General features: G+C 47.8%; 1 protein-coding gene across 2 annotated transcripts in view; it reads right to left on the bottom strand.

Moving 5' to 3' along the window:
• The window catches only part of SMARCD3 (SWI/SNF related, matrix associated, actin dependent regulator of chromatin, subfamily d, member 3), a 223,189-nt gene extending 204,570 nt beyond the window's left edge, over positions 1-18,619 (bottom strand). For both annotated transcript variants that reach the window (XM_054017007.1, XM_054017008.1), the window contains exons 1-2: positions 18,501-18,619; positions 17,670-17,865 (exon numbers count right to left, since the gene is read on the bottom strand). The gene's annotated coding sequence lies outside the window, so the exon portion shown is untranslated. The remainder of the gene's footprint in view (positions 1-17,669; positions 17,866-18,500) is intronic.
• Positions 18,620-18,855: the final 236 nt, after the last annotated feature.

Raw genomic sequence — 18,855 nt, 5'->3', positions numbered from 1 at the left:
TCAAACTGCATTCACTGTGTTAGGTGTACCTGTATTGAATGGTGCAGGAACAGATGGAGCTCATCAGGAAAACTGTGACAATGATATGAAACAATCTGAGAGGCTTTGGCCCTATGGGGGTGTATGTGAGCCCCTCTCCCCTTGTGTCTGATCAAAGGAAAGCCGTGCATGTGTAGCTGGAGAGATCCAGGATCCCTCATTTCAGCACTGTGTGTTGTAAGTTATGTCACCAGAAGGGCACAGGGGATGGGAAATGAGTGTGGTCTAAGAGTTCAACAAAAGGTAAGTGACAGTATACTGCTAGATGGCATTACGCACCTCAGGGGAAAACATTTGTAATAGAAGTTGTCAAATTTAGCAGAGCTGGTGTTCTGTCCATGAAGCAGTTTAAGTGTATGAGCATAGGTGTTGGTAGCTCCTGTTCAGCACAGTTCACAGGCAGATTGTGAATATGAGCTATTGGCATAATGGGGCATTAGTCCCCAGGGCAGAGTTAAGGTTGCATGGGGGTGTACTATCAGGAGCTGCCTCCAATAATCAGGCCTAGTGGTTGGAGCGTAGGTCACAACTAGGCATAGGGTTGGGCCTGGGCCAAGGGTGGTGCTGGAATCGAGATCTGGGGACAGGCCAGGGTCAAAACTGAGATCAGAGTCTGTAGACAAACCAGGATCAGAACTGTAGCCAGAATCCAAGTGCAGGCCGGAGGCTAAAGCTGGGCCCCCAAAGCTCCCATTGGCCGGGAACAGGGAACCGTGGCCAATGGGAGCTTCGGGGGAGGTACCCGCAGGCGAGGCAACACACGGAACCCTCTACCCCCCCTCCCCCAGGGGCTGCAGGGTCATGGTGCCGTCCGCTTCCAGGAGCAGTGCAGCACAGGACAGTGTAGCGGGGTGGACACCTGCTCCTGCCCTGAAGAGCTTAAAACAGCCCCTGAGAGAGGGCTGTGGCAGGGAAAACAGCAATAGGCTGATTGGGGAAGCAACCACAGCTGGGCCACGCCCCAATCAGGCCTCAGCTGGCCCTATATAGAAGGCTGGGAGCCAGGAGCTCAGCAGTCTCTCTCTGCATTCAGAGAGAAAAGGGCCTGGCTGCAGGGAGCTAGAGACCAAGTACCTGAGTGGCAAGGCGGATCACTAGCCTGCAGAGGGCACTCCAAGGCTGGCAGAGCTAATTCCCAACAGAGACCAGCAGGGGTGAGTCCACTCTGCTACAGGCAGGTAGGGAGCCTGTCTTAGACCCGCTGCCACTCCAGAGCCGCTCCAGGTAAGTGGCGCCCGGCCTGGAGCCTGCGCCCCAACCCCCTGCTCTGAGCCCCCAAGCCTCTGTGCTGAGCCCACACCCCTCCTGCACCCCAACCCCCTGCCCTGAGCCCCCTGCTGCACCCCACACCCTCCTGCACCCCAGCCCCCTCGTACATCCCGCACCCCTCCCGTGTCCCAACCCCTTGCCCTGAGCCCCTTCCTTCACACCAGAACCCCTCCCACTGATTAAGGGTTTGGAACGGGTCCCATATGAGGAGAGAATAAAGAGGCTAGGACTCTTCAGCTTGGAAAAGAGGAGACTAAGGGGGGTTATGATAGAGGTATATAAAATCATGAGTGATGTGGAGAAAGTGGATAAGGAAAAGTTATTTACTTATTCCCATAATACAAGAACTAGGGGTCATCAAATGAAATTAATAGGCAGCAGGTTTAAAACAAATAAAAGGAAGTTCTTCTTCCCGCAGCGCACAGTCAACTTGTGGAACTCCTTACCTGAGGAGGTTGTGAAGGCTAGGACTATAACAGAGTTTAAAAGAGAACTGGATAAATTCATGGTGGTTAAGTCCATTAGTGGCTATTAGCCAGGATGGGTAAGGAATGGTGTTCCTAGCCTCTGTCTGTCAGAGGGTAGAGATGGATGGCAGGAGAGAGATCACCTGATCATTACCTGTTAGGTTCACTCCCTCTGGAGCACCTGGCATTGGCCACTGTCGGTAGACAGGATACTGGGCTAGATAGACCTTTGGTCTGACCCGGTACAGCCTCTCTTATGTTCTTATGTCCCACACCCCGCACTCCTTCCCGCACCCCAAGCCCCTGCCCCAGCCCTACATTCATGGTCCTGCATCCAACTTCCCCACCCAGATGTGGTCCTCGGGCCAAAAAGTTTGCCCACCCCTGCCCGAGAGGGACCGGGTCACATTCCAGATCCTAGCACACATGCAAAGGTAGGGAGACTGGCTCACACTCCCTGGGAGAACCCCCCCAGATCCTGGAACACACATGGGAGGGAGAACATGAGGTTCACAGATTCTTCCCTAGTTGCCCTGCCTTTCACCTCCATGTCCCCTTTCCCAGTGCCCCAACCCTCCACTCCCCTTTCCCTAATCTTAACCTTTTCCCACACCTGAGCTCCCAACCCCCTCCTTTCACTATTGCCCAGGCCTATTTATCTTCCTTCCCTAGCAGCAAGCATTTGCATGTTCAAAATATTTTTTGGGAAAAATAATTGATTATATTTCCCACAAATAAAAAAATAAGCCTGAGACACACATTTTGGCAGTATGCCTTCATACCTTTACCAGATTTCTGCCCAAGGTAGACTCTTGACATGTCTGGGTGGGTCAGGTTCAAGGACTACTGATCAGCCCCTTGAGCTATCCAGCTTCAGTGACACTATCAAGGCTAAAAATCCTGTTGGCTCCTCTGGCTTCACATGCTCCGTATAATTTGTTTAGCTGTGAGCCTTAGGAACATGAGGCTCAAGCCATTCCAGAGAACTAATCTCTTTCTTAACTACTATTTTGCTTCCCCAAAGGGCTAGTGGATTCCATGAACAGTCTGGGGGTAACTATTTAGTGAATTAGACTCTGTGCCAGGATCAGAGCTGTGACACTGGCAGACTAGGTGCCAGCTCATGCTCGCCAAGGCTCCTAGGCCTCAACTGAACATTGCCAAATGCATAGCTGGAAACCAGTCTGCCTCACCTGAGTGTTACATTGTTAAAATAGGAATTACATTTATAAAAATGTGTATAGTGTTTAGACATCATGAAATGCTTGCACATTGCTGCATATATTAATTTCACTTATAACATCCATACTCCATGTGATAAGGTTATATGGAGTGTTTGCATTGTAAACCTCTACAACTGTTACTCCTGGGGAAATTCTGTGCTACTGCGCACATGCAAAATTCATGTCTGAACACAACTTTTTTTTCCCCTGCAGAAACTGCATTCTGCCTAAGAAGTGCTGCAGTTCAGCCGGCTACAAGCTGTTTTGGCACCACAGCGGCCTCTGGCAGACAAAGGCGAAACTGCACCACTTCTTAGGCAGAATGTATTTTCTGAGGGGAAAATAATTGTGTACAGCAGTGCAGAATTCCCCCAGGAGTAGAAGTTCATCACAGCACCCTGCCCACAGAGCCAGGTTAGGACTGACAGAGTGGTGCACACAGGGCTGCTGGGGGGTCACAGATAGAATCAGAATGGCTAGTGAGGGGGATAGACTGGGGTGAGGTCTCAGGAGCTAGTGGGATGACAGCACTGAGCCAGGGGCTGAATGGGAGGGGGGCTGCAGGGCCATATGGGGAGGGGGGACATGGGGACAGGGGCAGATGTACCTGAGTGAATGGGAGAGGCTTGAGGTCAGCTAGGGTCTGCATGGGGGAGGCTCCCCAACAATCCCCCCCCCCCCCCCCCAACAAAAACCTGTTCCATACTTCTCACATCCACACCCAAATGATTTTTTTCTGCCAGAATTCAAGCTGTGGGATTGAGTCCACATGCACATCTCCTCTTCCTGGGTGTGGTAGGGAGCAATTAACAAAGTCTTTGTTCTTTGATGTTTCAGTGTCTCATTTAGTTTAAATGAATTACTCAAAGGTCTGTATTAATATGCCTAGTAAGGAATCTATTTGTCAAAAAAAGTTACCAGAACCTTCCTGACAGGTATTTTGAAATAAATTACCAAAATAATTGAAACTGGTGTGATTATATTGTGTTATTTGACAAATAAAATATGCAGAATTTTGCAGAATTTTAAAATATTGCCCGCAGAATTTTCACTTTTTTGGCACAGAATTTTTAATTTCTTGATGCAGAATTCTCCCAGGAGTACACTGTGTAATTGTGTAACTCACCAAACAGGAAAGAGGCAATCATTAATGTGAAATGCTGACTTCCTTCACAAGGTGGTAGGTCCTGCCCACCAAGAAAGCCCACTGAAACCAAATGAGACATTGAAGCAGCAAAGAACAAAGACTTTGTTAATTGCTCTCCACCACACCCAGGAAGAGGAGACGTGCATGTGGGCTCACCCCATCAGCTTGAATTCTGGTGGGAAAAAATCAAAATCCCTGATAAGAAGAAACAATCTCTATGATGCATGGATTTTGAGAGGGCAATATTTCTAAGCATAAGCAATGGATCCCCAGCTGCTTAGCCTGCGTTAGCCCTTAAGGAAATCGAGAACTGCCTTTATTATAGAAGCTTCTACCACCTTTTTGAACCTAAGTAACTCATCTGTGTGCATGTTTACCTGCTTTAACCTTGTAAATAACATGTTTCTTTTTCTTAGTTAATAAATCTTTAGTTTATTATGGCATTGGCTACAAGCGTTGTCTTTGGTGTAAGATCTCAAGTGCAAGTGGCCTAGGGTAAGCAACTGGTCCTCTGGGATTGGGAGTAACCTGAATATTATTCTGATTTTTCTAAGGGACCATCACAAATTCAAGCTTCCCTCAGTGGCAAGATAGACCAGAGTACCCAAGGGGACTGTCTGTGACTCCATGGCCTTGGCTACACTCGGGAATTAAGCACAAGTGTAGTCGCGCCACCAGCGCTGCGAGAGAGCTCTCGCAAGGCTGTATGTACTCCACCTCTCCGAGGGGAGTAGCTTGCAGCACTGCGAGTGTGCAGCACTGCAGGCTCTGATTACACTGGCACTTTACAGGGCTGCACTCGCTGCGCTCGGGGGGGGGGGAGGAGGGGCGTTTTCACACTCCTGAGCACAGCAAGTTGCAGCGCTGTACAGCACCAGTGTAGCCAAGGCCAAAGTTCAGGCTGTTGCAGTGCTTGAGGAGTTTACACTAGATACTTGTATAACCCACACATCTCCTGGGTATGGTGCTCAGACCCCTCTAGTGGCACCAAGACCACTTAGAGACTAATGAGTCTTCTACAGCCTTTGCTAGGGGCCATGTGGCTTTTAGCTCCTGCAAGAGTTTCATGCATTTAGCTCCGGAGGTCCCAGATTCAATCCCGCCTACCAACAACCAGGGTCTGTCGGCATTACACTTGGTTGGTGAACTCGCATCCGGTTTGGGCTTTGGGCCTTGCTTCTTAGCAGTCTGCCCTGAGGTTGGTACTCGTGCTCTGGAGCCACTCCAGACAGCTTGACAACAGCCCTGGTTTGATTCCCAAGTATGGGCAAAAATGCCAACCTTTTGATACAGCCACTTCCCCCAAAAAAGTTGTTCTAGAGAACCCTTTGCTCAAAATGATCCCAAATTCAGTTCACTAACCTATCCCGTATCCCCAAGATGCGCAACAAATTTCAAGGCAATCCAAGTAACTGTGCAGATTTTAGAGCACACACAAGAGTTGAGCTTTAAACAAAAATCTGGTCTAGACTTTAACTATAGTAGATGTGGCAGATCCATATAGTGGAGTAAAAAGTATAATGAGGAAAAATGTGAAGATGACTGGGGAGCATCCCGAACCCCAGCTAGGACAGAGTTATAGCCTGAAAGGCCCTATAGCGGGGAGCCTCCCCCTCTTTGGCAGGAAATAAGAATGAGATGCAGCCAGGAGTGGTATAGCTAATACACCTGGGTGTAGGCAGGGGAGACAGCACTCAAATCCCCACACATTATAGTAGCCAGGGTGGGCTATAGACACATTTGGGGATCTTACAAAGATGTACAGATGTTTTTTAAAAATGTATTTGTTGTTTTTCTTTTCTTCTCCATCTCTCTGCCTACCTAGTCTCTCTGTACTAAGATTCTTCAAGGCAGAGACCGTACCCACCATAGCACGGGCGCTGTTGAAATAAACAATACTCAATGATAGGAGCTCCCCAAGACGCTGTAAAGCCTGAACAAGACTGGAGGGGGACATGGCAACATATTACACACACAAAATGAAATATAGCAGCCAAATTGTGATTTGGGGCTGTAACTCACTGAACAGGCATCTTTTATCCCCACGTTCATAGAATCATAGAAGATTAGGGTTGGAAGAGACCTCAGGAGGTCATCTAGTCCAATCCCCTGCTCAAAGCAAGACCAACCCCAACTAATTCTCCAGTCACCAACGATGCCCCGCTCTTTCCCACTTTTTCCATGCAGGTATCAAAGCACCTAATTCCCGGATGCTTCATCACTACCATTTCCACTTCCAAATCCCCTTCCATATACCACAAGAAGCATGTCAATAAAAAAAAGTTCACATTAAACATAACTCAATTTTACTACCAAGCTTCTCCCCTGCGATGACATCACTGTTACCCTCATCTTTCCTTTTCCACATGGCCTCTGCATTATCTGTTAACCCAGTCATATCTCAAACTAGGGCCCAATCCTGCAGGCACTTCTGCATGAATGTGACTTTGCAACATGATTTTATTGGGACTGCATATGTGCCGGACTGGGCCCTTACACTGCTCTACATCTCCCTATAGCGGGGTGGTCACCCCACTCCTGCCCGGAGGGGTTAAAACAGCCTGGGGAGAGGGCTGCTCCAGGAAGAGAAAAACCTAGGCTGATTGGGGAAGCAGCCTCAGCTGGGGCCACGCCCCAATCAGGCCACAGCTGGCCCTATAAAAGGCTGTGGGCCAGGAGCTCAGTCAGAGTCTCTCTCTGGCAGTAGAGAGAGACAGGCCTGGCTGCTTGGGAGCTGAGCAAAGTACCTAGAGTGGAGCAAGGCTGGGGGAAGGCTAGAGGAGCTGGGGGCGCTCCAGCCCGGAAAACCCCCAGGCTGCAGGCCTTTGATGAAAGGCCAGGAAGGGTACTGGGGTTGCAGAGGTGCAGCCCAGGGTAGGCCAAAGCAGCAGGTCCAAACCCCCCTTTCCAATGATGAGTGGCCTTTACAGACTGCAGTCTGACCCAGTGAACGGGGGCTAGATGGTGACTGGCAGTAGCCACGGAGGTGAGCTGGGGATAGGGGGTTTGTGGTTCCCTGGGGAGGGGAGACCAAGATCTGTGGGGGTACTGCCAGGGAGCAGCACTCAATGTAAAGGGGCACCGGGGTCTGGGAGGGACACGGGGGCCAGCGACAAGCAGGACATCTGCCAGCAGAGGGCACTCCAGAGCTGGAAAACCTAATTCCCTGGACAACCAGCAGGAGGCGCTGCACCAGTGCCCGCCACACTCCCAAATCAGAATGTCCAAGTGCCTAGCAAATTTTGGGGGCAGGAGGGACTGACTTATGAGGAGAGGTTACAAACCCTTGAATGTTTACAACAAAATAAAGCCCTGGGAGAATACTCTGTAGGAAACAATTCCATCCTGGCTGAGTCCTGGTATAAAATGGACTAGATGTAACCTAATGGGTCTTTTCTAATCTTTAAATTCAAATGTCTGTACCACAAGGCCCCCTCCTTCAGACCCTAAAATGACTGACATGCCTCAAGACCAGGGGTTCTCAAACTGGGGATTGGGACCCCTCAGGGGATTGTGAGGTTATTACATGGGGGGGTTGCGAGCTGTCAACCTTCACCCCAAACCCTGCTTGCCTCCAGCATTTATAATGGTGTTAAATATATTTAAAAGTGTGTTTAATTTATAAGGGGGGGGGGTCGTATTCAGAGGCTTGCTGTGTGAAAGGGTTAGCCAGTAAAGAAAGTTTGAGACCCACTGCTCAAGCCCCTCTCAGTCCCCAAAGAAGCAGCACAGAGACCCACTCAAGGCCCATATTGATGTGTCCTAGGAGTTCCTCTTAACTCCTGGAGTAACAGGACACTCCCTGCCCTCAAATTATCAGGCCCAGGCTCTTGCTGAATTCTAAGACAACCTATCCACTCAGGAAAGAGACCAAAGCACCATCATGGGCAGCTCAACGAAACCTGGACTTAATATGCAGCGGTGGACATGAAAGCAAACAAAATGTTAGGATGCAAAAGGAATGGAATTGAGAATGATACTCAAAACTAATGCCATTGTATAAATCATTGGCATGCCCTCACCTGGAATACTGCTAAAGTCAAGGAATAATCCACTGCTTTCCCCTCATCCACAGACCCAGTTGTATGCAGGGGTGTATGCAGTTCTGGTCACCCCATCTCTAAAAATATTCAACAGAGTTAGGGCATTCAGAAATGAGTCAAAATAGGATTAGAAGTTGGAGAGACTTCTATCTGAGGAGAGATTGAAAAGATTGGGATCGTTTACATTAGAAAGGAGATAAATAAGGGGGGGGTAGAGGAATACAAGATAATGAAAGGGATAAAGAAGAAAAAAAATCAAGCATTTCTATTTACTCTCTCATAACAGAGAAACAAGGGGATAACCAATGAAATTAATAAGGCAGCCCACTCAGAAGTGATAAAAGGATTTTAAAAAACACTGCACGATTAGCCACCTGCTCTCCGAACTCCTCTACAATCACATCATCATCCTGCAGTCAGTACAAAGTGCTGGTGTTAATATCACCTGCCTCGTCCTCTGTTTTGACTGCATCACGCCCTTTTTCAATCCCTCCACCAGCTTCCCCTTCCTCCACCACTTCAGAATAGAAAAAAACATGCTCATCTCCCAGATCTACTCACTGCTCTCTAGCTCTAGGTTTTGCTCACTGTGAGTTTCAGGCCTGGGAAATGTATTCCCCTTTGCTTTTCTACTGTATTATCAAACTGTCGCATTAGCTGGGATGTAATGTGTGCAGAAACATTTCTTCCTTCAAACCAGAGAAAAGGACTCCACTGAACTACAAATTCCCTGCTTATCCCTCAGGTGCCTCCCTGACTCTCAACCTAGCAGAGGTATCACCTTCCTTACAGAATCTGCAACCAGGCATGTCCACACAACAGTAATGAGGTGTGAGATTGCTGCATATGTAGACACCCCCATATTAGCTTTAATCTATCTTGCGCAGGTACCAAAAACAGTGAAGCCACAGTAGCATGGTCTAGCCACCAAGTACATAACCTGACTACATAATTGGGCAGCTAGCCCATGCTGCCACAGCTTCACTACTATTGGTATCTGAGCTAGCTAAATCCAAAGTATCTTGGGTATGTCTACATGTGCTGCAACTGCAGCTCTGATTTCAGCAGACGGACAGACCCTCAATTATTGAAGCAGAAGCTCCTGAGATGGGAATGTAGTCCAACACTAATTTCTTACAGATAAAGCCAAGCACAGCACCACAATTCACGACTCACTTCTCCCTGTTCCTGGCAGGGTCTGAGCACTCGAGGTATGTCCATACTGCAATTAAACACCCACAGCTGGCCTGTGTCAGCTGACTTGGGATCTGGGATTGTTTAATTGCAGTGCAGATGTTTGGGCTGAGGGGGAAGATCCCAGAGCTCCGGGTCCAGACTTAGCCCGAACGTCTACACTACAGTGAAATAGCCCCATGGCCCAAGTCAGCTGACACAAGCCAGCCTTAGGTGTTTAATTACACCACAGACATACCCAGAGCGTACAGAGTCCTTAGATTCAGGCAGGTCAAACAAAGAGCTTGGGCTGTCAGCTTCCACACAGAGGCTTCCCATTGGAGTGCTTCTCGCTGTATTTCCATGGGAACAGACTTGTGCCTTTCCCGTTGCCGAGGAGATGCTGTCATTGCTTTCTAAGGCCGGGGAACAATGTCCTGAGAACATTTCAGGGTATTGAGGACCTCAGAGTGCCTAAAGCCTGGAAGGGATTTTACATCGACAGATCAAAGACCCCTAACTATACAGGCAGGATACTCTCATCCCCATTCCTGTTCTTCAGCTCCAATTTTGGGCAGTTTACTAAACATGCCAGATTATTCCCTACAGCTATTTTTGGTATCTAAATTTAAAGAGAGACTTAATTTAAAAATCACGTCTGAAAAATCTTTCCTGCTACTGTCCTGGTAACGTCTTCCATTCCCTCTTCAACTAACCAAAATTGTAGAAAATTTGGCATTAGCCTGCATTTTGTGTAGAGCTGGTTGGTTGGCCAGGTGTCCCCTACCCTAGGCAGAGCCAGTTAGCAAAGTCAGTCACTCTCTTGTGCAGTAACAGAGGGAAAATATTTTAAATAGGATGGTAAAGCCACAAAAAATGGTGGAGGAGGCACATATTTCCCAACAACAAGTCTTGTTCCTTCATGCTTTTCATGTCACAGCTTATCCCTGAACCATGGAGACCTCGGGGGTGGGAATGGAGCAGGCACATTGGTGCCTGAGGGTCAGTGGCTGTGGTTACGGAGCAATCTTAGTAGCTCACTAGATCACCTATTTCCTGGCCTGTTTCAGCGACTGAGGAGGGGTTACCAGTATCTCTGGCCAGTCCAGAAGCTCCCGGGGATGCTGTTTATCTGTAAATGAGGATTTTCAAACCAGAAGGGACCATTATGCAGTATGTCTGATTAGATAATCATAACACAGGCCAAATATCCTTACCCAGTAGTTTCTGCATCAAGCCCATAACTTCAGTTTAAGATATATCATCTCATTTAGAAAGAGATCCAGACTTGATATAAAAATTTCATGTGATGGAGAATCTACCACATCCTTAGGTAAACTGTTCCATTAATTACCATTCCGGTAAAGAATGCGTACCTTATTTCTAATCCAAATTTGTCTAACTTCAGCTTCCACCCATTGGAGCTCATTCTGCCTTTTTCTGTTGGATTCAAGGCCATCTATTATCAAAATCTCTTCCCTATGGATACTTACAGAATGTGAACAATTCACTGTCAACCTTCTCCTGGATAAACTAAATAGATAGAGCTTCTTTAGTCTCTCACTATTAAGGCCGGTTTTCCAGACCTTAAATCATCCTTGTTGCTATTTTCTGAACCCTTTCTAATTTTTCAACATCCTTTTTGAAGTGTGGACACCAGAATTGGATGCACTATTCAGTAATGGTCTCACTAATGCCATATATAGAAGTATTATTACCTGGGTATTCCCTTGCTTATACATCAAAGGATTGCATTTGCCCTCTTAGCTACACCATGACACTGGGAGCTCACGTTAGTTGATTATCTACCATGACGCCTAAGTTCTTCTGTTGCTGCATTGCAGGACACTGCACCCCATCCTGTAAGTGTGATATTCTTTGTTTCTAAATGTATGATGTTGTAGATTGCTGTATTAAAATGCATGGTGTTCAAATGGCACATTTTGCCAAACAATCCAGATTGATCTGCATAACTGACCTATCCCCACCATTATTTACCACTCCACCATCTGCATATTTTGTTGGCAGTGATTTTATATTTTCTTCCAGATCTTTATTGATTTCTTCCAGATTTTATATTTTCTTCCCAGTTTGGAGAAAGTGTCAGTCCAGAATAGGGAACTGTTTCTTGTGTTCCCTATATCCACACCCAGTCTGAAATTAGGTCCAGAGTGTGAATGGCAATGTGGCAAGGTCAAGAGACAACCTGTGGTAAAAAGAGGGTAGATGGAGATCTCATACTATTGCATCAACAACAGGGGACTGGATGTGACTATCCAGGAGGCCCCTTCGAGTCCCATGTTCCTATCAGAGGTGGTATTAGCGTAGATGTTGAAGATACTTAGGGCAGTAAATACTGAACCACCATGTCACACTGCATCCCTGTCATCTCCTCCCAGATGTTGGTCCTGAAGGTCTCTCAGGTCTCACGGGGCTCTGGAGGTCTGCAGATTAGCAGGATGCACATCTGGGATTTTTGGTGATTTACAGAGGACTTCCTCAAGATGCTCCAGACAAGACTGAAATGATGCTGGCTCTAAAAGGGAAATGCTTCAAAGAACTGGCCAAGATGACTCCACCTTCAACTCACGACATATAGCCCCCAATCATCAAAATGATGTGAAGCCTCATGGTTGTATTTGATTTCATAGATTCCAAGGCCAAAAGAGATCAATGTGGTCATCTAGTCTCACCTCCAGTATAACACAGCCTATCAAACTTCAATGTCAACTCTAGGCTTCACTTTTTAAAAAATGTGAGATTTATACACAAATGAATAAGAGGACATCTATCCATGGCCATTGATACCTATCTGTGGCAAAGGTGATGATCAATGTTGTGATAACAAGATGGATAGGGCAGGGCTAAGTTATGAAAGGCCTTGAAGGTAAGGACAGGAAGTTTGTGTCTGATACGTTGGAGGAGGAGCTAGCGGAAGGACTAAAAAGAAGGGTGACCTAATCAAAGCGACAGGTCAGGAAGATGATCCTCGCAGAAGTATAGTAACTCCTCACTTAATGTTGTAGTTATGTTCCTGAAAAATGCGACTTTATGCGAAACAATGTTAAGCAAATCCAATTTCCCCATAAGAATTAATGTAAGGGGGGGGGGGTTAGGTTCCAGGGAAAAAAATTTCGCCAGACAAAAGACATTATATACATATACAGTATAAGTTTTAAACAAATTTAAACAAACAGTTTAACATTGTACACACCAATGAATGATTGTGAAGCTTGACTGAGGTGGTGGAGTAAGAGGGTGGAATATTTCCCAGGGAATGCCTTGCTGCTAAATGATGAACTAGCACTCGGCTGAGCCCTCAAAAGTTAATACGCTGTTGTTAATGTAGCCTCACACTCTACAAGGCAGCATGGACTGAGGCAGGAGGGAGGAAACACAATAGATGCAGGGTAGTAGCTGCAAACACTTCCCTGCAAAAACTAAACATGATGAGGCCACGCTATCCAGCTGGAGCGCACCACTCCCTCCTCCTGACAGCACATGCACGGCTGCACAGGTGCTGACTTTCCAAAGTGCTGGGGGTGCAAGCATGTGTGAGAGACAGAGAGACATGCATTGACCCTTTAAGTACACTGACTGCACTTCAAGTACGTTGCCCTTTTAAGCAGATCAGCCAGTTCAGACAGGAAGCAACAGCTTCCAGGCAGCTCCCTCCATTCTGTCCCCCCAGCCCTGTCCCCCTCCTCTGCTTTGTGGAGAGGGGGTACAGAATGGGAGGGGGAGCAGGAGCAGGGCAACATCCTGATATCAGCACCCCTCTTCCCCCCCCCCCCCCCCCAAAAAAGCAGGAAGCTCCCGGGAGCAGCTCCACGGCAGAGGGCAGGGCAGGAGCAGCACAGCAGTGGGGGGAGGGACAGCCTTACAGGGAATTTAGGGGAGCTGATGGGGGGGCTGACTACCTCCCCGGTTCTAATCCCCACAAGGAGGGGCTGCTCTTCCAGAGAATCCTGCAAACAGTGGACAAAGCAGGCAGCTGCCAAACAACGTTATCAGGGAGCATTGCACAACTTTAAACGAGCTTGTTCCATAATCAGCGCCGGCTCTAGGCACCAGCCCTCCAAGCATGTGCTTGGGGCGGCACTGTCTAAGGGGTGGCACTCCGCCCCTTTTTTTTTTTCTTGAGGTGGCAAAAAGCCACTGGCCCTGTCAACGCGTAAGCTGGGATTCGCGCCCCCTGCACAGCCCAGCGGCGCCCTGCACAACCCACTCGGGCAGGGAAATGCCACGCCACCCTGGGGAGACTCGGAGCGGCAGTGGCAGCAGGACCCCTCCTCCCTCCCTGCATCCCAGGCCCCGCTTCCCTCCCCTCCCCGGCTCCTCACATACTCCGGGAGCCCCTCTCGCCGCCACTGCAGCCCGGGCTCAGCTCCAGGGCCTGGGCTGCGGTGGCGAGAGGGGCTCCCAGAGTGTGTGAGGAGCCAGGGAGGGAGGGAAGCAGGGTCCCCTGGAACCGAGCCCGGGCGGCGAGAGGGGCTACCAGAGTGTGTGAGGAGGTGAGCGGCCGGCTGGACTTGTCAGTGCTGAGCAGGTAGCCCCGCAGCTGGAGATCCTCGCCTTCCCGCCCGCCGGGGCTGGGCCAAGGTGCGGTGAGGCTGAAGAGCAGCAGGTCTGGGTGGCTCTCCAGGTCCTTGGCCGCCAGCATGTCAGGGGTGAGGGCAGTGAGCACGAACTGATCCACCTCGGCCACCAGCAATACCGCGAAACCCAGGGAGGGAACCGTGTTCTCCGCACCGCCCCGCAGCCACCCCGCCACCTGGAAGTACTCCCGCTCCGCGCCGCCCAGCAGCTCCACCCGCGTGGGGATGGAGTCGCGGCTGGGACAGGGCTCAGCCGCTGTGTGCTGGTAGCAGATCCAATGTTTGGGGTGGAGGGGAGCTCAGTGCTGGGGCGGCAGGGGGTTTTGGGGGGGAAGAGAGAGCCCAGTGCTGGGGTGGCAGGGGATGGGGGGGGCATTGGTGGGCAGGGGGGGAGCCCAGGGCTGGGGTGGGGGGCAGCCAAAAATTTTTTTGCTTGGGGCGGCAAAAAACCGAGAGCCGGCCCTGTCCATAATAGATCAGCAACATAACAACGTTAAGTGAGGAGTTACTGTATACTAAATAGATTTGTAAGGGGCAAGGTTGACAGTTGTCAAGGCCAGAGAGGTCATAGTAAAGTCATGAAATGACCTTCTTCTGTCACCACTGTGACCACATCACCCAATTTCCTGAATCCCTCCATTACTTCTGTCATTGCACACTGTCATTTATACTTAGAACTGCCTCACACTTCTTATCCAACAAGCATCCTTGATCTCTTCCTTGAAACTCAAGGGACACTTATCCACTACATAAAGTGCTAGTCCTGTGTCCCTGTGTTAAGTTGCTAAATACCAGACATACTTGGTCACAGCATAGCAGTTAATGAACCCATCTGAGGACATTTTTGAGCAATACACATTGTGAGATGAGAACATCTAGTAGTCACTATATATGGCATGAATACATTCTGGCGAGTATAATACAAATACTTGTTGGTATGAGCTACAAAAACATGTATGTCTATTTTAGTTATTTACATTTGTCTAAAAGTAATTAACTATGCAGGATTACGGCACTTCTACACAACTTAAATACATACAAAGAAAGCTATCCATAAAAGAGATTTTGAATCCTCCCCATCTCAAAATATGAGCCCTTCCAGAAAACCCTAGGAAAAGAGTTGAGTCTTACAGCATGCGCTGAATGTTATAACTAAGCCCCTACTTCATTTGCAATATTGTGGAAGTTGCAGATCCCACAACATTAGGCTTCCACTGCTATTTGGATTTTAATTGGCTTACTTTGCACAGTCTGCAATTTTGCATATATTTTGAGTATGCAATTAGTACTGCACTAACATACAATTCCTGTAAAATTTTAAAGGCTAAAGTGACTGGACTCGATTTCTACAGCAGTTATGTTAAGACTTTTAGTCTTCTAAATTGTATATTGTATCGGTCACTTTTTTTTAAATGAATGTAATATAGTTGCAGCAAAATGTCTGGTAATCAAAAAAATTAGCAGGCATAACATAATACTTGAATGTTTATATAATTCCAGCAATTTTTTCTTAAACAAATAGTTCTACTCTGGCTTTTCCAAATTACCGCTATTAATAAAGGTACATTATTACTTTTCCGTGATTTTCCATGTCTTGTCTGCAACTCAGCTGAAATTATTTGACAATCATCCCACAATTCAAGTAGAGTCTTAGTTATAATGGTCCAACCTTTGCTGGACAGGGCTTGGGAAATTAGCCAGGTCCAGAGTCAGAGGGCCCCTTAAGAAAAATACCCTCCCTCCAGCTCTCTTCTGTTTAAAGCATCAGGCTGTTACCTTGAGGTCTCTCACTGAACACCACTGTAGCAACTTCACATTGGGAGAGAGGCAGGTCCCAAACCTTTTAGAGCTTGGTAGGTCAAAACCGACACCTTAAATTCCATCCCAAACTCCTCAGACTCTTGAACACCAACACAACATGCTCTCTGTATGAAACAAATTGGCAGACAAACTCATTCAGCAGTAACTTCAGCTGCCAGATGACCTTAAGGTGCAAACCAATGTAGAGCACACCGCAATAGTCTAATATTGAGGTGACAACGACAGGGACAACTGTAATGATGTCTCAGAACTGGAAAGCAAATGTTGCACCCTCCTTGCCAAGCGCAGATGGGAAAAAGCAATTTGGCTACAGCTGCTACTGGGGCATCCAGCGGCAGCCTAAGACGTAACACAGTCCCTAAATGGCAAACAAGAGTGATAAATGGCAGGTGCACTCCTTCGACCAAGCAGGCTGATAATCACTATCATTCTTTCCCGTTGCTTCCCCCAGTCTTCCAGCATTACCTTGTTCTTATCCGAGTCAAGCCTCGGCCAGCCAGCTTTCATCCATGCCCCAATCTTTGCCAGATATTGAGCAAGAGTCCTTCATGAGGAGTCTAAAAGTCAAGACTGTATGCCTTTCTAAAAGGCACACTCATGGGCTGGACGCAGGAATTTACTAGGTGTAATTCTCTGACCTGTCTTATGCAGTAGGTCAGACTGGATGATCATAATGGTCCCTTCTGGCTTTAAAAATGCATGAAGTGGTTCAGCTGCACCAACCGGACTGGAAAAGATGAGGTATTAAGTTTTCAGTCATCAAGATCCAGTAACTGGAAGCAGAAGTTAGACAAATTCAAACTAGAAATAAGGCACAAATTTTTACCAGTGAGGGTAATTAACCATCGGAACAACTTACCTGGGCCACAGTGTATTCTCCATCACTTGGAATCTATAAAGCAAGACTGGGTGTCTTTCACTCAACAACAGGCTCTAGCTCAACCAGAAGTGATGAACTTGATGCAGGAATCACTAGAAGAGATTCTCTGGCCAGTGTTGTGCAGGCGGCCAAACTGGCTGATCATAATGGTATAATCATAAGCTATAAAATTGTTACCTTCACTAGGGTAACACTGCGTTCTTCCACTACTCTTATTACCAATGACCACTGAAGTGAACTTTGCAAGTCTAAGTAGGAAAAAAGGCACTGATCCAACCAGGAAAAAGAGAAAACCGAATACAGAAACTGTAAAGAAGTGACCGAGCAACAGGAGGCAGTATGGCTCATCTGAAAATGCTCCAGTGGAAGTGACAAGAGGCAGAGGAATTGATACTAAAGATGAAAGAATTGAACTGGAGATTCCAGTATGTTGGTGTAAATGTAGAGTTAACCAATGGGTATCCATGGAGGCCAGGGAGGGAGGAATAGCAGGCAGAGGAGAATTTATTGTGTGACACTACATGAAGGAAATGAGAACTCAAAAAAATGTTGTTTTAGGTATGCTGCAAAGATAAGCATGATACCTATGCAAGTCTGTGACAGCCTGGCAAGCATCAATCACCCTTAGTGAATGGAGGAGGAGTTACTGTGAATAAACACCTTAAGCTCCTCCTCTTCCCTTCTCCCCTACAACAGGGGCTCCTTTGCTCTCTCAGTGGCTGCCTCTCCCTCTCCAAGCCAATCTCCCTGCTTTGCTCATGTCAGTTTCCTCTCTACCAGCCAGGATGGGAATCAACATCTACCCCCAGTATATTTGGATCTTAACTAACCAGAGCACCAGCTAAGATATCCAGTACTAAAGGGGCACCTCAGTCTAGGACTGACTCCAGGCAACAGTCCTAACATGCCCAAGATCCCCAACCCCAGACATTCTCCCTGCCTCCCATGCAAACCATATACATCCTCCTTCCCACCAGGAACAATCCACTTTCCAAAGGGTTAAACCTACCTGTACCAGACTAGGTGGATGATGAAGGCCTTGAGTCACATGTACTTGGAACAATGGGAAACAAGAAGCTTATTCAACTGTGCAGTAGGAGGAGGCTGGTTGGTTATGTCATGATGAATTAGCAGGGAAGGTTCTGATCTAACTGAAGCAGGAACTGCTGTAACGCAGCAAACTCAGGACACATTCGAATCCAGCTCTGAAAGGAGAAGGTAGGCAGTGAGTGGGAGGGAAGAGATGAACACAACACATAAGTGTGAACTTGCTGGGTCAGCACTGACCTGAGACATACCTTTGCAAGCTGTGAGAAGAAAAAGATAGAAAGACTATCAGCCCCATATGTTGAAGAAAAAGTGGAGAGTATTTACTGATATTGCTGTTCCAGGTTATATTCCTCCTGTTGGGCACAGGAAGGGCTTGTCTTCACTACCCGCCTAGATCGGCGGGTAGAAATCAATCTCTCGGGGATCGAATTATCACGTCTCGTCGGGATGCGACAATCAATCCCCGAATCGATGCGCGTACTCCACCAGCCCAGGTAGGAGTAAGCGCCGTCGACAGGGGAGTCGCGGCGGTCGATTTGCCTCTGTCCTCACAGCGGGGTAAGTTGGCTCGGATACGTCGAATTCAGCTACGCTATTCGCGTAACTGAATTTGCGTATCTTAAATCGATCCTCCCCCCCCCCCCCCAATGTAGACCTAGCCTTAGACTCCAGCTATTATTGGGAAAGTGAGCTAGTTCAGGAGCTGTAACAGCGTCAGTTTGCTGGTGTATAAAGAGAGGCTACAAAAGACAGACAGCAAAGTACGATATTTTAGCAGAGACACTGTTACCTCAGCTGTACCAGGACATGGAAGGTGTGGAACTAGCTGTGCTAAGGCAGGTGAGGAGATGTAAATACAGATGTATACAGAGGGTAGGGTAAGATCCAAATATCCAGGGGTAGGTAGGCTGGAATGGAGCTGTTGATCCAGTTGTTTCTAGGGCCCATGGGCAACATGAGTGGGTGCAGAGTCATCTCTGCCAGGGCAAGTCCAGAGCAGATCCTGCCATTCCTGGGGAAGGGGATGCAGATTGAACTCTGTCTGTGGAAAAGAGGATGTCAATACAGCTGCTCCTTGGGAAGAGTGTGATGATCGAGCTATGTCTGTGGAAGCGGGGTGGCACATAACGCTAACTCTGCAAGCC

This window comes from Malaclemys terrapin, chromosome 2 (genome assembly GCF_027887155.1).
Source record: "Malaclemys terrapin pileata isolate rMalTer1 chromosome 2, rMalTer1.hap1, whole genome shotgun sequence".
NCBI lineage: Eukaryota > Metazoa > Chordata > Testudines > Emydidae > Malaclemys > Malaclemys terrapin.
Note: the sequence above shows the minus strand (reverse complement) of the source record. Positions and strands in the feature narration are given on the sequence as shown.